This window comes from Haplochromis burtoni, unplaced genomic scaffold (assembly GCF_018398535.1).
Source record: "Haplochromis burtoni strain Fernald_Lab_line unplaced genomic scaffold, NCSU_Asbu1 Contig_2, whole genome shotgun sequence".
In the NCBI taxonomy this organism is placed as follows: Eukaryota; Metazoa; Chordata; class Actinopteri; order Cichliformes; family Cichlidae; genus Haplochromis; species Haplochromis burtoni.
In genome coordinates, this window is record NW_024582363.1 from 3,321,861 (window position 1) to 3,336,448 (window position 14,588).

The following is a 14,588-nucleotide window of genomic DNA, read 5'->3' on the forward strand; positions in this document are numbered from 1 at the left end:
AGCCACAGTGACGTGTGCAAGGATGTGTAATATTTATCTGAACAAGAGCATTGTTCACAGCCCACTGCACTTGAAATATTTCATATAAGCTACTTTACAACACAGTCAAAATACAGGATGTGTGTTGTCTCAAGATTAAATGCTCAACTTGTGTTTGTAAACATGACAGATGGAAATAGTGACAATTAAATATTGCTTTACATAAATTCCGTGATCATGTCAGATAATAACCGTGAGCATGTTTGGCACTTTGAGATTTAAATGACAGTGGTGTCATAGATTTTCAAAGGATTGTGAAATGAGGTTTTCACATGGCTGTCATTTAGGAAACAAAACTCGAAAACATTCTGCCTCAGTAGAGCTAAGTGAGCAGTGCTAATATTAGAAGGGTTTTTTTCATAATAGTAAAAAAAAAAAACAGGTTAAAAATCCCTTCTGCAGGGCTTTATGAAATAGTCTGAGATAAATTATGCACATCCACTGGCTTTTGATATCCATCCCACGGGGCTTTTTTTCTTTTCATTAAAGCTCTATTTTTTCCAACTATGAATCCTTTTTTTTCTCAGAGAAAATGACTGGGCAAAATCTTTTAGTTCAAATCAGTGCAAGATTAAATAGCTTACCGTGTGTGCTTTTTTGAGGCTGATGAATGCGCACTGGCTGGGGGCTGTGATATTTTAAACTAGCTTAATTTAGTATGCCAACTTGTTGAAGTGGCACCTTGATCTTCTCACAATAAAAAGACTAACGGGACCTAAAATCAGTCAACTGTACACTGAGCAGGAAGACCACCAAAATATATTTTAATGTCAGCCAACAACAGGATTATTTCTGGAAGAGGCAATATCAGTGACTTAATTAAGTGGCATAGACAACCATATACTTATAAAATAACTAATTCTCACAATGCCGACACCCTTTTTCTCTTGTTTTTATTGTTTGTATCTTTTTTTCTTTTGGGTCATGTCAGTAACTTTTCCCCAGCAGTGAAAACAGCAGTCATGTTAGGCCTATTTGTCTAGAAAACGCAGAATTTAGAAGGAAAAAATCCAGACTGTGTCCTCAGTTAAACGTTATCACTAATCCGTAATCTGAAAGTCAGAAAGTCATTCTCAGACACAAACAAACTCATACACAAATTGACAACGTGGCACTTTTACTGCATTATTGTTAATGATTTCTTAATAAAGAATGAGTATCAATAATCCTGGACTTCAATAAATTAATATAGCTCAGTCTCTCTGATAAAGGAGAATCAAACTCTATGCCGCCTCTACTGTAGCCGAGTCGCATTTACTATCGCAGCTCATATCGTACAGTTTACAGTTTCAGCGCCATGTTCCCATCCTTTGGTAAGAAAAGAAGGGTAATAATAACGATGAGACGCGTAGCTCATCCATATTAGAAGAGTCTTTAATGAACTCGGATCGTCAGAGACACTCCTCCTGCTCCCGGCTCCCTCCGCTCCGCTCCCGTTACCAGACGATGCGCGCGTGAAAATTTGCAGCCCCATCTTTATCAGTATCATCGCCGTGAAGACAAAGAGAAGACCGCAAATGAAGATGTGCTGCACTAGCAGGAGAAGCCCCTCTTAAAATCACCGTTACCGCAGCTGTGCCCGCCCAGAGGCAGACAGAGAACCGGTCCTTGGAGACTCTTTGGGGATGCGCAAAGATGTGAGAGTGAAGAGTGAGATGCATTATGATTGGCCATACTCATCCTAAAAGCGTCAGGCAAGGAGAGTGATGTTTGCTCCAGCAAAAGAGTCGACGAGGTGGCATCAAACTTGAAGGAGACGTGTTCAGTGTGCACATTCAATGCTTTCACGGCATTAACCGTAAACTTGCATCATTTCCCCAAAGAGGCGGACGCGCTTTCCGTGGTGCTGAAACAGAGACTTGGCTGATCAACTAGTGAACAAGAGGAGGAATCTCTCACTTCGTCACCTGCTTCTGAGCTTCATTGTATTGAGGAGCCGTGGCAAGGTAAGTGCAGTGATGTACAGTGCCTTACAATGTAATGAAGATACGCTGTTTTCATTTATGTCTGTATCACGGCCACACATGAACTAGCGTCCGTTTTTTTAATCGCGTCTTTATCTGTTGTCCCGAGTTTCTGATGCGTACGTTTTATTTTAAAGTTTGATCCGATTTTACCATAGCAACAAAGTTTCATAATCAATGCGTCTTTAGATTGTTTAGCTTACATTCTCCAGCTGTGGAAACGTATTGCAGTTTGTCTGTCCTTTATGCTTGTCAGTATTAGATACTTTCTAAATTTAATCTGATTTAAATTCTTTCCCCCTCATTGTTGTTTTAAAAGCTCGAGGGACTTCGTTTTCTATATTGCGTTAATTTACCCTTAGGTTCAAGTGCACTAGAGAGTTTACTTGCTTCAGAAAGTGTTTAAAAATGATGAAAACATAGCTTTATAACTGCTTGTGCACTTAGTTTTCTGTGCTGTCAGACATTTTCACACATCACTCCTTCTTTGAAACATGTATTATTAGAGTGAGAAAACACAGCATATACTTTACCACTGCAGCATGGGAAACATTGTACTTAGTAATGGTGCTTTCTGTTGGAACAGCAGGAGTTTGTGCTGGTCTTTCATTTTGCTGCTGGTACCTGTACAGTAGTTGTAGTTGTTGTTTGTTTGTTTGTTTCATACCATGACTATGTGCCTCAAAACTCAATTCACATTCAGTGTTTGTAAGGGAAAACTTTAAAAGTTGTGTTGAGGTTTAGAAATTCATACCACTATTATGAGTAGATTACCTTTGTTATATCATGTTAAAATGTGGCTGGACTATAACCAGGAAATAGAAACAAGTGAAAAAAGATTGTGTGCTGTTGTTCAAGTGTCACATTAAGATTGGTGTGTTCACTAGACCATAAAAATAGCCGCTGCTCGCTAACTGGCTTCAGGGCTGTATTTTTGGGTTATGTCACTTTTATAGCACAAAAGAGATTGTTCTAACATAATCATCCCTAACATAACTTTAAGGTTTGTGGTGGCTTTCAAATGCTTGATGTTTCCAGTGCACTGTCCAAAGAAATCTGAATAAACAATATCATATCAGACCAATAAAATGTTGTAAACTGATTGTATAAGAGACTGCATGTTCAAACCATGTGGTCAGTTAAAAGTTTAACATCTGAAAGAACTTGTAGAGTGTTGTAATTGCAAGAGCTGTGACTTACTTGCTTTAATCAAGTACCTTGTTGGACTGAGAAGGAGCGTGGGTGTCATCAAAGCAGAACAAAGCCTCTTTGAGGTGGAAAAACTTAAGTTGTGATTAATTTCAAAAGGCACGCCTTAATTTCAAAGGCACGTTCTTGCATTTGAGACACTAAGTCAATATCCTACAAAGTCAGAGGACTTTTTGCGGTGTTGAAGGAGACTACTCAGAAGTTAAAGCTATGGCTGATAAGCTTTTAAAACTGGATGGCTAGCTAAAAATTTACAACACAGCTTTTTTGTGTTCCGTGGCTCTTTAATAGATAGTTTGTTATTATTTGTATATTTTTACTAGAAGAGCTGTTATCCTCTCTCCCTAATTCTAACATGTCTTTACAATCTGAGCAGAAGGCAGGTGTATTTGTACCTGCAAGGCTGAATGAAGTACTTGACCTCTGTGTCAGAATTTGTTATTCATTCTTCATGCAAAGATTCAGACCCTCCACAAGATAATAAACAGAGTTGTAATTGCCAGTAAGGTTGCTCAGCAGCTTTAATCAATTACTGTGCCGTCTTCCATCGAGAGAGATTGGGAGTGCAGGTGTCATCAAAGCAGAATGAGTCTCTTTTGAGGTGGGAAATGCAAGACTCAATGACTTCACTCAGCTGGGTCACTGGACACACAGCAGAGCTTTGACGCGTACAAATTGTGCTTGAAGGTGCTGCGTTCATCCTGGGAGGCTCAGTGGCTGGCAGAGGACCAGCAGAGCAGGGACATTGCACTCCAGATGGCCAAGAGAGGCCAGAGGAAGAGTGCTGTCCAAGCCCAGCTGGGTGTACGGGAAGCTGGACTGCCGGTGGTGTGTGTACGTGATTGTGGGAGGCAGACGGGATGAGAGAAACAGTAAACGATAGAAAGAAAGAGGGATATACAGTATGTGAGGGTGTGTGTGTATTGAAGGAGTGGTTTGGGAGAGAAAGGGTGAGTGAGAGAGAGCGAGAGAGAGAAACTGAGAGCAAATGGTACAGGCGCCTCTGTGTGTGCTCGCATGCATGGAAGTAGTGATAGGAAAAGTGTGGGTGGAAGAAGAAATGAAAGAGAAGATGAAGGAGCTTGCATGTCTGTGTGCTGGTGCTAGTGTATGTATGCAACTGTGTATTTCTCTAGCTGTGTGTGTGTGTCTGTGTGTGAGTGAGAGTGTTGAAGGGACAGAAGCAGAAAGGGTTGGAGACAGAAAATGAAAGAAAAAAGAAACAGGCACTTGTGTGTATGTGTCGGTGTGTGGGAGGGAGAGAAAATGAAACTGGAAGAAGCAGGCATGTGTGTATCTTTGTGCTTGTGTATGATTGCAGAGAAAGCATTACTCAGTAAAAAAAAGACAAAAACAAAATAAGAGGAAGAAAAAGGAGCACGTGTGTCCCTTGGAAAATGAGAGTATGAAGGGTGAGAGAAACACTGGTTTGATTGGATGCTTGCTTTTGTATTTGCGAGGAGAGTGTTGTACATGGGTGGTCTTAACCCTCTCGAGGCAGGCATTGCCGATTTGCAACAGTTAAAAACTAACAACCTGATTACCCCACATACATATTTTATGATTTTTTTTTACTCAGAAGTACCACTGCAGGTCTTGGTTGTGCATTAGCAACAAAAAGTTTAATTTGAGCCTGAGAGGGTTAATACTGATGCTAGTATTCACTGATGATACTAAGAGGTGTATGAAGGCTGCGTAGAAAAACAAGTAAAATGGAATTTTACCTCAATTGAAAAAAAGTATCTCAGCATTTCATTCAGCCAGCTCTAACCTCTGACTCTGCGTTTTACCATTTTTCACACACTCGTTCAGCAGCAATGTGACTTTCAGTGTTCTCTGAGTATATGCTTTATGGCAAAAGGCTCCAGGCAGATGACCTCTTTCTCAAAGGTCATAATCTGATATTCACGCCCCACTATGATGGAGAAGATCTGTTGCATGTGTCAGGCTTTTTTTTTTTAAATCCTTTTTTCAGCGCATTTTACATCTTTGATGTAACACATTCTCCTTCTGAAGTAAAAGCCACCTGAGAATGCGCACAGAGCACATGACGACAAACACACAACGGCTTCACAGAGATAACTTTGCCTCACTGTTTCCATTTGGGAAGCCGCTAGAGAGCAGATGGAGAGAAAGCATGCTCTTTTTATTCTGCCACATCTGCTCCGTGATGGAATGGAGCATGATCTGCACTTTGATCACAATGAATTATTCCTATCCCTGGCTATAAATATGGTCTGTCTACAGCACCCAGTCTCTCTCTCACTTCTTAAACTAGGAATCTGTGCTCGCCTCTGAGTCGCTCTCTCCTTGAGTGTGTCACTGCGGCTCTACTGCAGCTCTGGTTTTCTTCTTTACACTGTGAAGGAACCGAAATCCGTTCCTTCAGCCCAGTTCAGTAAAAGAAGCATTGTGTGCAAAAAGTTCTATATAAGAAACAAATAAAGGGGCTTTGCTCAATCTTCTATTATTCTTCCTTTATTCCATATTTCTCACTTTTGCAAAAATAAAAACATGAAAATGTCAAAACCAATAATTTGTCTCCCCTCTCAATACCCAGGCACGCTGTGAGTCTGTATCACACCCTGAAGAAGGATTTAATCAATATGTTTGCACATTGTGTTCACTCACTGACATTATTGTTGAAGATGTATTGCCAAACATGAAAATAATACAAATATAGCATAACAGCCAGTTTCATAAGTCTGTCCCTTCCTTACCAGAAGGAGGTGCCATCCAGTGCAGCAGTGTGGCTCATTAGTGTGCTCTAAATGCTTTCTTAAAATAATGGATGGGATGTGTTAAATTCTCCCAATTATTTCATCTTTGGCCTGAAGGAAGGACAACACTCGGTGTATAAATGCTCAGTCAACAAGAAGAAAAAGATTTAGTGGCAGGCATTGGATAATATGGCTCAACTGATTACAGCCTGCATATCATATAGCTTTTATCCCTGTTCCATGATTGTGATACCAACGTTGAAAAGATAAGCTTGAGTGCTGAGATGGACATTACTCTCTTACTTTTAAGACAATTTCAGATTTGAATTAAATATAGTTGGGAAAAATTGGATATACAAATTTACAAAACTGAAAATTATTAAATAGTTATTGAGGCCACAAACTCTTTATGAAAAAGATAGCTGTATGTATGATACACCTAATTTATTTTTCACTCTTTATTTGATCTAAGTGGGAAATTTTGTTCCTCTCCTCTCTTATTCTGCTGTGTGTGTGTTTGTGTCACTGTGCGTGCCCCTCCTCACAGACACAGAGTGGAGCAGATAAGACTCAGATGGCAAATGGTTCATAGCGCTTTTCTACTCTATCTGAGCACTCAAAGCGCTTTACACAACTTGCCTCATTCACACAAGCACCTTTTTTTGTATGCTCTTTCTCTCTAACATTCGCACACATTCATACGGGCAACTTGGGGTTAGTATCTTGGCCAGAAATATTTGTCATTCGGAGTGGAGCACAGGGAGCTTGAACAATCAGCCCTTCAATTAGTAAGTGACCTGCTCTACCAGCTGAGCCACCCCATATATCTCATGCTCTTCCCAATAAAATTTATATCAAGTTGTCAAAACCTTTTTTTTTATCAAAATAAATCCTGACACATGTTTAATCAAACAAAATAAAATATAAAAGCAAGATGAATGAGAATGTCAGAAAAGTGACAATGAGAATGTCACAAAAGTGACATTCTCATTCACTTTACCAACTCTTTGCATTAAATGACAATTCAGATGCTTCCAAAGAGTATTAGCCATGCTATGTTAGCTTTTCTTCAAGCATTCCACTTCAAACATTTTGACTCTACTTTATAGATTGGGTTGTGGTCAGGATTTATGATTCATGACCTCTTTGAGATACAAAATTGGGGAATAGACCATCAGTCACTGCAAGCAGGCCAAACTGGGATTGATTTTCTGTTAATGTGTAATTTCTGATTCGTAGAGCTGATTATCAGGTCTAGGATGGCATCATGAAAATTCTTTTGATATGTTAGGGACAAACTATGGCACAATTCTTATGAGAACATGAAAGCAATGGCAAAGACTGACTTCAGGCTATGCTTTATAGAAACAACCAGCAGAGATTGCATCTATGTCTTTGTACATCAGTGCATTCCACAGAGATGTGATGTGTCTCTTTCTTAGCATCACTGCTTATGCTTATTGACTCATTTTCATACAAAGAATTCATAGTTCTTGCACACAGCACTTTCACATCATCTAGCAGCATTAACCGCAAAGTATGGTACTATCAACCTATCACCTCTAATGGGAACAAAAGGTCAGCCCTTAATTATTCATTCGGGATGTCAAACAATGCTTGCCGGCTGTTATTTAGGGTGGGGGAGACCCATATGAATAATTCAAGTGCAGGATTCGCTTTCCTTCGAAGAGTGGCACTGTGGTTCAGATGTTTGTGAGAGTCTTATCTCCGTGCAGGAGGCCTCTGTCATTCCTGAGCTGACCTTGGCTGTCACTGCAGCAGCAACATGGGTGGCACAGAAGGTGGCAGGGACGCTTGTTCTTCCCGTATCTGCAGGCCTCCTCCACACTGTGAGAGTGAGTAGGAAGGACTACAGGGAGCAGGCTGTCTAAGCTCCCTCAGTGTCTGTTTACAGTACACTATGTGCCACGCTGTGCGGAGCCAGTGTCAATGCATTAAAAAAAAGCAGATTACTCTTTAACAATGAGTTATTCTGCTTTTCACCCGAGGTACGTTTCTGTTTTGGTACACTAGCCATGTCAATTGCTCTTAAGCTGCTTTCTTAAGATGTAAGGGGTGTTTATTGCAGCTGAAGAGGCAAAAGCAGATATTAATGCTATTAAAGTGCATTAAACTGAAGAATGCTGTAATGTGAGTCACTTCCATGAAAGGATTAGGGGGAGGTGGCATGGAGAGGATTCTGAGTAAGGAGAGAAAGTGAAAATGTTCATCTTGTTATGTGAGATGCAGGAGGGAAAGTGAGGGACAGATGAAACAGAGAGTGAGAAAAGTGTGTGTGTGTGTGAGAGAGAGAACATTTATGCCAACTCGAATATCTCTGAACAATAACAGAAGCACGTACACAGATACAGAGCACGTCTATCAAGCAACGGATGGCAAGCAGCCCAGAGAAAATCAAATGAGAAACATGTTTGTCATTGTAAATCCAATCAGCAGAATGATCCTATCCTCCTATGGCCACTATCTCACTGCTGTTTGTACTGTAGCACTCAGTGTAAGCGGAGGGGATCATCAGGCCTGTGACTCCTCTGCAGTTATAGATAAAATACCTTAATCAATAGTTGTTGATGGGGACACTTAAGAGTGCATCTGCAATCAGGGATTTTCCACTGAATCCAGTGCGATCTTTTTTTACAAGTGTCATTAAATTTAAGGTATCATTTTGAAAAGGGTTAGGTCTATAAATGGTTTATCCTTGGGCAATGATTGAAACCACAATAAAAGCAGCAGAGATCTAATTACACCATGCAGTCCTGTGACTACTGGTAAATCACTGATTTCTTGTCTTTCTGGATGTCTTAAATACAATATAGTAATTGCTCAAGCATTTTAGTGAAGAACATGAAAAAAGGTTCTAAATCTTGATTAGGGAGTATCGGTGAAGGCCGTTATGTTCCACGTTATAAGTGCACAAATACCTGTCGCCTGGAAATCAAATCCATAAAGAAGACAGGCTGATGAATTGAAAACAGAATATTATTTGGGGGCAGGGATGCTCAGGGGTTGGCTTATGATCTCAGTATTTCTCTGAGAGTCACTGCCCTTGTTGCTACCACACTATGTGCAGAGAAGTGACAGTGCTCATTTATCTTGGAGCAGAAAAAAACAGTTGAGGAGAAGCAGTTTCATCTGGGGTTTTCTGTAAAAGTTTGGAGGACGTGGATTAACTCATAGAACCCCAGGGGTTAGAAGCAGCCTCTTGTCCTGGGCTGACAAGGTTACTGTTTCAGAGGCTGATATCGAGGCAGTTGCTCTTTGAGGTCAAAGACAGCATGGTGCCTGGAAGTCCATGGAAGGACATGGCCATACTTGCTGCCAGCACCTCACCACACCACAGGGCACCTAAGATGTTAACCCTTCTGGAACCAGGTTGCAGCTCAGGCCAGAGTTTTGCAGCTTGAGTTAATTCCACAAATCTTACTCTCCAAGAACTTCATTTAAGACTTGACAACGCATTCAAGCCTTCATTTGTTACGTGGGTCGATTAAAAAGAATTGAAATCAGTGATTAAAACTTAAAGAACTTCTATATAATTTAGATTGTGAAAAGTTTTGGAATTGCTTATAAAAAGTATATAAAAATAAGCTGCAGGTCCATGCAAGGAAAGACTTTGTAAATTATCAATAGTGTGCTGATTAAATGCATTAAATCATTTCATCAGCCTCCCATAACATTCTTTCACTATTCACAATGTCTTAAATACAATTCAAATCCCTTTAATCAGCACCTACTTCACACAGCTCTTTTTGAAATATTGTATTCATAGGGCAACAATAGCAATCATTTCAATGTAACCAGACTTTGTTAAGTTGGCTGAAAGATATTCCTTTGAATTACGTAAAAATCCGGTGTAATTTTTAAATAATGTATACGGATTGATTGTTTGTGATCAGATGGCTTTTTATAAGGTACAATATATAAGTGCAGTTCACTTTATATTTTCTATTTAGACCACATTTCTTAGTAGCTTAGTGATTAATTATGTACATTGTTCATCACACGATGATCCCACAATAGACCATATGGTGGCTGTGTTATGTGAGATTTAGTTTTGTTGAGATTTAGCAGAATATCAATCATCAAAAAGGAAAATGAAAAAGTTCCCTACATCCTCTCAAGAATTATTACCAAATTAGTCAATACAGCATGGCAGTGTTATATTACTTTAATGAATGGACAAAGCCATCATTTTTAGGGTGCATTTGCTACAAATTCACTGTTGACACAATGCATTTTAATATTATTTGTTAGAGGTAAATCCTTCTATTGTCAGATATTATCTGGTGTTTTAGAGTTTCATTTACATTGAACTGTTTATTATTCAGTCCTTGAATTCCTGCTTTAATTGAGTCAATACAAACACATCTACCTTGATTGTTATTTAATGTTTATTGTTAAGTGATTAATTCCTGCACTGCCATAATTACATCCACCCTCATAAAGAAAATGAATCCCATTTTTGTTATTTTTTCTCTCCATGTGATTAAACAAGAACCACAGGCAAAGGGTCGCTCATTCAATTAGACTTTCATTTACCACATTTAATTACCCACACTCTCTGCCCTCTTTGACCCTGCAGGATGCCTCATATGACTAATGAATGCACTTACCTGATTTCCTTGCCAGTGAAATCACATCAGTGTCCATTTCCAATCATCTGCTCAGCGGAAGGCTGTAAAATTGGTGACTGAAGATTAAAGGATTTTTTGGGTTGGGGTGTGGTTGTGGCGTGGGATGAGTATATATTGACCAGGGCAGAGGTTTCAAGCAAGTACAGAAAGTCTCTGTGATGTTTCCAGCTGGCCACCTTACTCAAGCCAGACACTTTGATCTTCCATAATCCCATGTAGCCACAAGTAGTCACAATTCTCAGTGTGTAGCAGCTGAATCAAAACTAGGCAGAAAAGTGTTCTAGCACTGAAATCAGCAGTATTCGCTGTGGATGGTACGTAAAACTGCTAAAGGGTAAAATTTAACATCCATTACCAGCTTCACTTACTGTTTATTCTAAAGCACAACAGCCTCAGTCCTGAAACTGTGTCCTGAAAAGTTCCATACAGTCAGAATCATCACTGTCGTCATCATATGGTTCAATGAGCAAGTCTCATACATGACTGACACTGACATTCAAGATAATTGAAAGAGATACTGGAGGCCAGACAATTTGCCACAAAGACTATCTGATATTGTTTTGTTGGTGATGTTACTTAATTATAATATAAATATTATCATATAATATTATATTGCCCCAACCATCATTGCAGCTAAACAATTTCAACATTGTGATGTCATATATTTGGAAAAGATATTTGCTTATATTAAAATTTCACAACATAAGTCGTGTGGGTTTTTTTTTTATTGTTTAAGGTTGTATTTTGACCAGAAAGCCTTTAGTGTCCTATTCTTGGAAGACTGTGTTCTCTAAAGGCAGATTTTTTAGGTACAAATGCATATGGGTATAAATGCTCATCTTTTATCTGGCTTTTTATTACGACAATTTCAAGCAATTGTAAAATTTTAGCTAGGGCCAAATATTAAGCATCTTAAAAATTTTTTTCGATGAAACTGAAATTAAACTAGCTATTTTATTAGCTAGCTATTCATTCATTCTCTTCCACTTATCCCCATCAGGGTCAAGGGGGTGTTGGAGCCTATTCCAGGAACCATAGGTTGAGACAGCTAACTAGCATTATATAAAAAAATATCCACCCAGTTTGTGGACATGGTCTGGAATATTCCCCTAATATTATCTTAAATAGGGTTTAAAACAGACTGACTAGCTTTAGAAATGAGTCATTTTCTGGATCCGCTGATGATACATTTTATTTAACCAGTATCATCTCTTACTTAGCTAGAAAATGTCACTTATATAAAGTGCATTTTTTATGTGTGCAAAATATGCTCCCAACTGTATTAACTTGTTGCTTCTGCATAAAAATTCAAAAAGGAGGGCCTCTAGTAATAGCAACAGTATTATAAATGCAAAATAGAAAAATACCAGTGAAAACTGCTTGGTAGTGGCCTGGAAGATTTTCTCGAAGACTATATTGGCACTTACCAATGCTAATATTATACACATCATTGATGTGCAGCATCAAATCATACTAGTTATTGCCACAGGGCTGCTGTGCTTTAAATCACATCTTTTATTCAGCTGCATATGCTACATGCCTTCAAAGAAGCAGTGTATTTACTTTGAGCAAAATACACAAGACATTAAGAATTACGTCAGTCTTGAAAGGTTAAAAACTAAAAGAATTCACCTCCTTAATACCTGCAAAAGAGCTCCTTAGGAAAACTTTAATAAAAAGGAGAGACACAGAGTTCATTACATTGTAGCTGCACATGATTGTCTGTCAGCTCCCTCTTTGACTTAATGAAAAGTTATGGCAAGTGAGTGACTTTATGAAGTGGTTTAAAGGAGTTCTTTAGCTCAACAAAAACTGCATGTTTTGCTCTCTTGTATAATTGGCATGTAAATAATTATGACTTGGAGTCCTGACAAAGTAAAAGTACTTAAAAACTGGCCTTAGAATCTGAGGAAATATGCAATGCTAAATTCAAATAGCTTTTTGCCATACGACAAATGTAGGCAGAATCAACCAGCTGTAGGCAGGATTATTTGCAGGATTTGTGGCCACGTTGTTTTTATATGTGATTTCTTCCAACAATTTTAAAATGAAAAAGACTTTAAGCTCACGTTTTGTATGGGTGTACAGTTGGAGTGCTCTAATTCTGAAGTATTATGGCTAACAGATAAATTGGATTAAATTTGGGTATGAGTCATTAGCTTTCAGCCATGTTGTTTCTTAATGAACTTATTTAGTAAAATTAAACTGTTGTCTTTTTTTTATATACACTTGCTGGGTAGCACATTAAGTAGTGGAGTATTATTGCCTCAACATAACTGCTTTGCATTAAATTTTAAAGAGGGGCTCCTATTAATATTTAAGATTAAGCATTCAAGCAATAGTGTCTGACTATAAGCTCAGTGTGGATGTCTTTTAAAAAACTAAAGTTAACCCTTGTCTTCGCTGTTTCATACAAATAAAGATTAATTTATGGGGTCATTAAAAATTTACATTCCCATTCTACTCCTATTAATCAGTTCCTAATCGGATCTGAGGTGACTGCACATAGGCTATTTAAGCCTGGAATTATAGCAGGTGCTACAAATGACACTCCAGGGAACAAGGTTGGCCAAGAAATCACATTCAAAGTCATTCTGTATTACCATTTAATATTTCCTGTAAAATAGTTAAACTCGAATCAGGCTGTATATATTTGTTATTGTTATTTGTTATATATTAAGTTTAAGTATACATTGTACTGCAGAGACACAGAGTTTTGACTTGTGTCTGAAGTCAGGTTTCTCAATAAACATACACAAGTCGTACACTTGGTGAAATGCTCATCAAGTAAACTCACTGTACCTTGTGATGGAAGGAAATCATGAGTTTCTTTCACTATGAATCCACCATTTTATTCAGTTACAGTGTGTCACCAAGAGGTGGTGCTTTCACTGCAAAAACGTTGATGTATAGTTTCAGATTGTTTTGATAGCTTGCAAAATAGATTGATCCAAATCTAGAGTGAATTTGAGCAGTTGATCTTTTCTTTTTTTTTCTTTTTTTCAGATCGCTAAAACTATTTCAGCAAACATTCCTTTTTTCCTTCATTTTAATCTAATCCAATGAAGAAATCTTTTCAAACTACAGTATTGTGCAAGAATGTAGAACCATCTCTTATTTCTTTATATTTTGTTTTTTGTTCATAAGAAGCCAGTGGTCCTGGTAATTTTTAAAGTGGTCTTCAGCAATACTTTTCCAGGCTTTCTCTAGGTCTAGGTCAACATTAACTGTTTTTTTCACTCATTTTCAGTCCTGTAATGGTTGGAACAAGGATTCATAGGTCACTTAACACTGACCTATCATCATTCACACATAACCACCCCGCCTCCATCTCAAGGAATGAACATTGTTCAGTTCTTAGCAAAGAACTCATTTTAAATTATCATCAAGTCATGCCCACTAATATATGGCAGCATGTTCATTAATGTGTGTTACTAACATTAGTTTACGCTGGGAAAAAATTGTTATCTTTACAGGGACTCATGACAGAATCTAATAAAAGCCAGTTTGACAGAAAGTCTCCAAACCAGTCTGACTAGTGCGCATGCTTTCATTTTTTGTCAAAACCATATATCACACCTACACAAGTGATACTGGTCCCTGTCATAACCTCCTTTATGGAGCAAAATTAACATCAGCATTTTTCTTTTTTCCCCCTTTTTATTGATCTCTTAATGTATTTTAAGTTGGTCATTTAAAAGTAGTAGGCCGTTTAATTTAAGGCCTTGTGAAAATAACTTTTCAAAAAATTATTTATTAATTTATTTTTCATTAAACAAGAAGGGAGAGTTCTTTTGCACTGGTATGTCAAGAAAACAGCTGAAGTGGGGGTGTCATTACAAAATGAGACTTCACAGGAAACCAGAACTCTTTTTGAGAGACTGCTGTTATTAGTATATGACCGCACTGTTCCAGGGTATTGTGATTTCCCTTTTTGAATTAAATCGTGCTTTTCGTGGAAGGCTTTAGTGTAAATATCCTCCTCTGACCATAAAGCAATCCTG

General features: G+C 38.3%; 1 protein-coding gene across 2 annotated transcripts in view; it reads left to right on the forward strand.

The window, feature by feature from the left end:
• Positions 1-1,161: 1,161 nt before the first annotated feature.
• LOC102303069 (carbohydrate sulfotransferase 8) overlaps positions 1,162-14,588 on the forward strand; it is a 168,094-nt gene continuing 154,667 nt past the window's right edge. Inside the window, exon 1 of one of the 2 annotated variants that reach the window (XM_005913004.2) lies at positions 1,162-1,985. The gene's annotated coding sequence lies outside the window, so the exon portion shown is untranslated. The remainder of the gene's footprint in view (positions 1,986-14,588) is intronic. The other variant, XM_005913005.2, reaches the window with a different exon arrangement.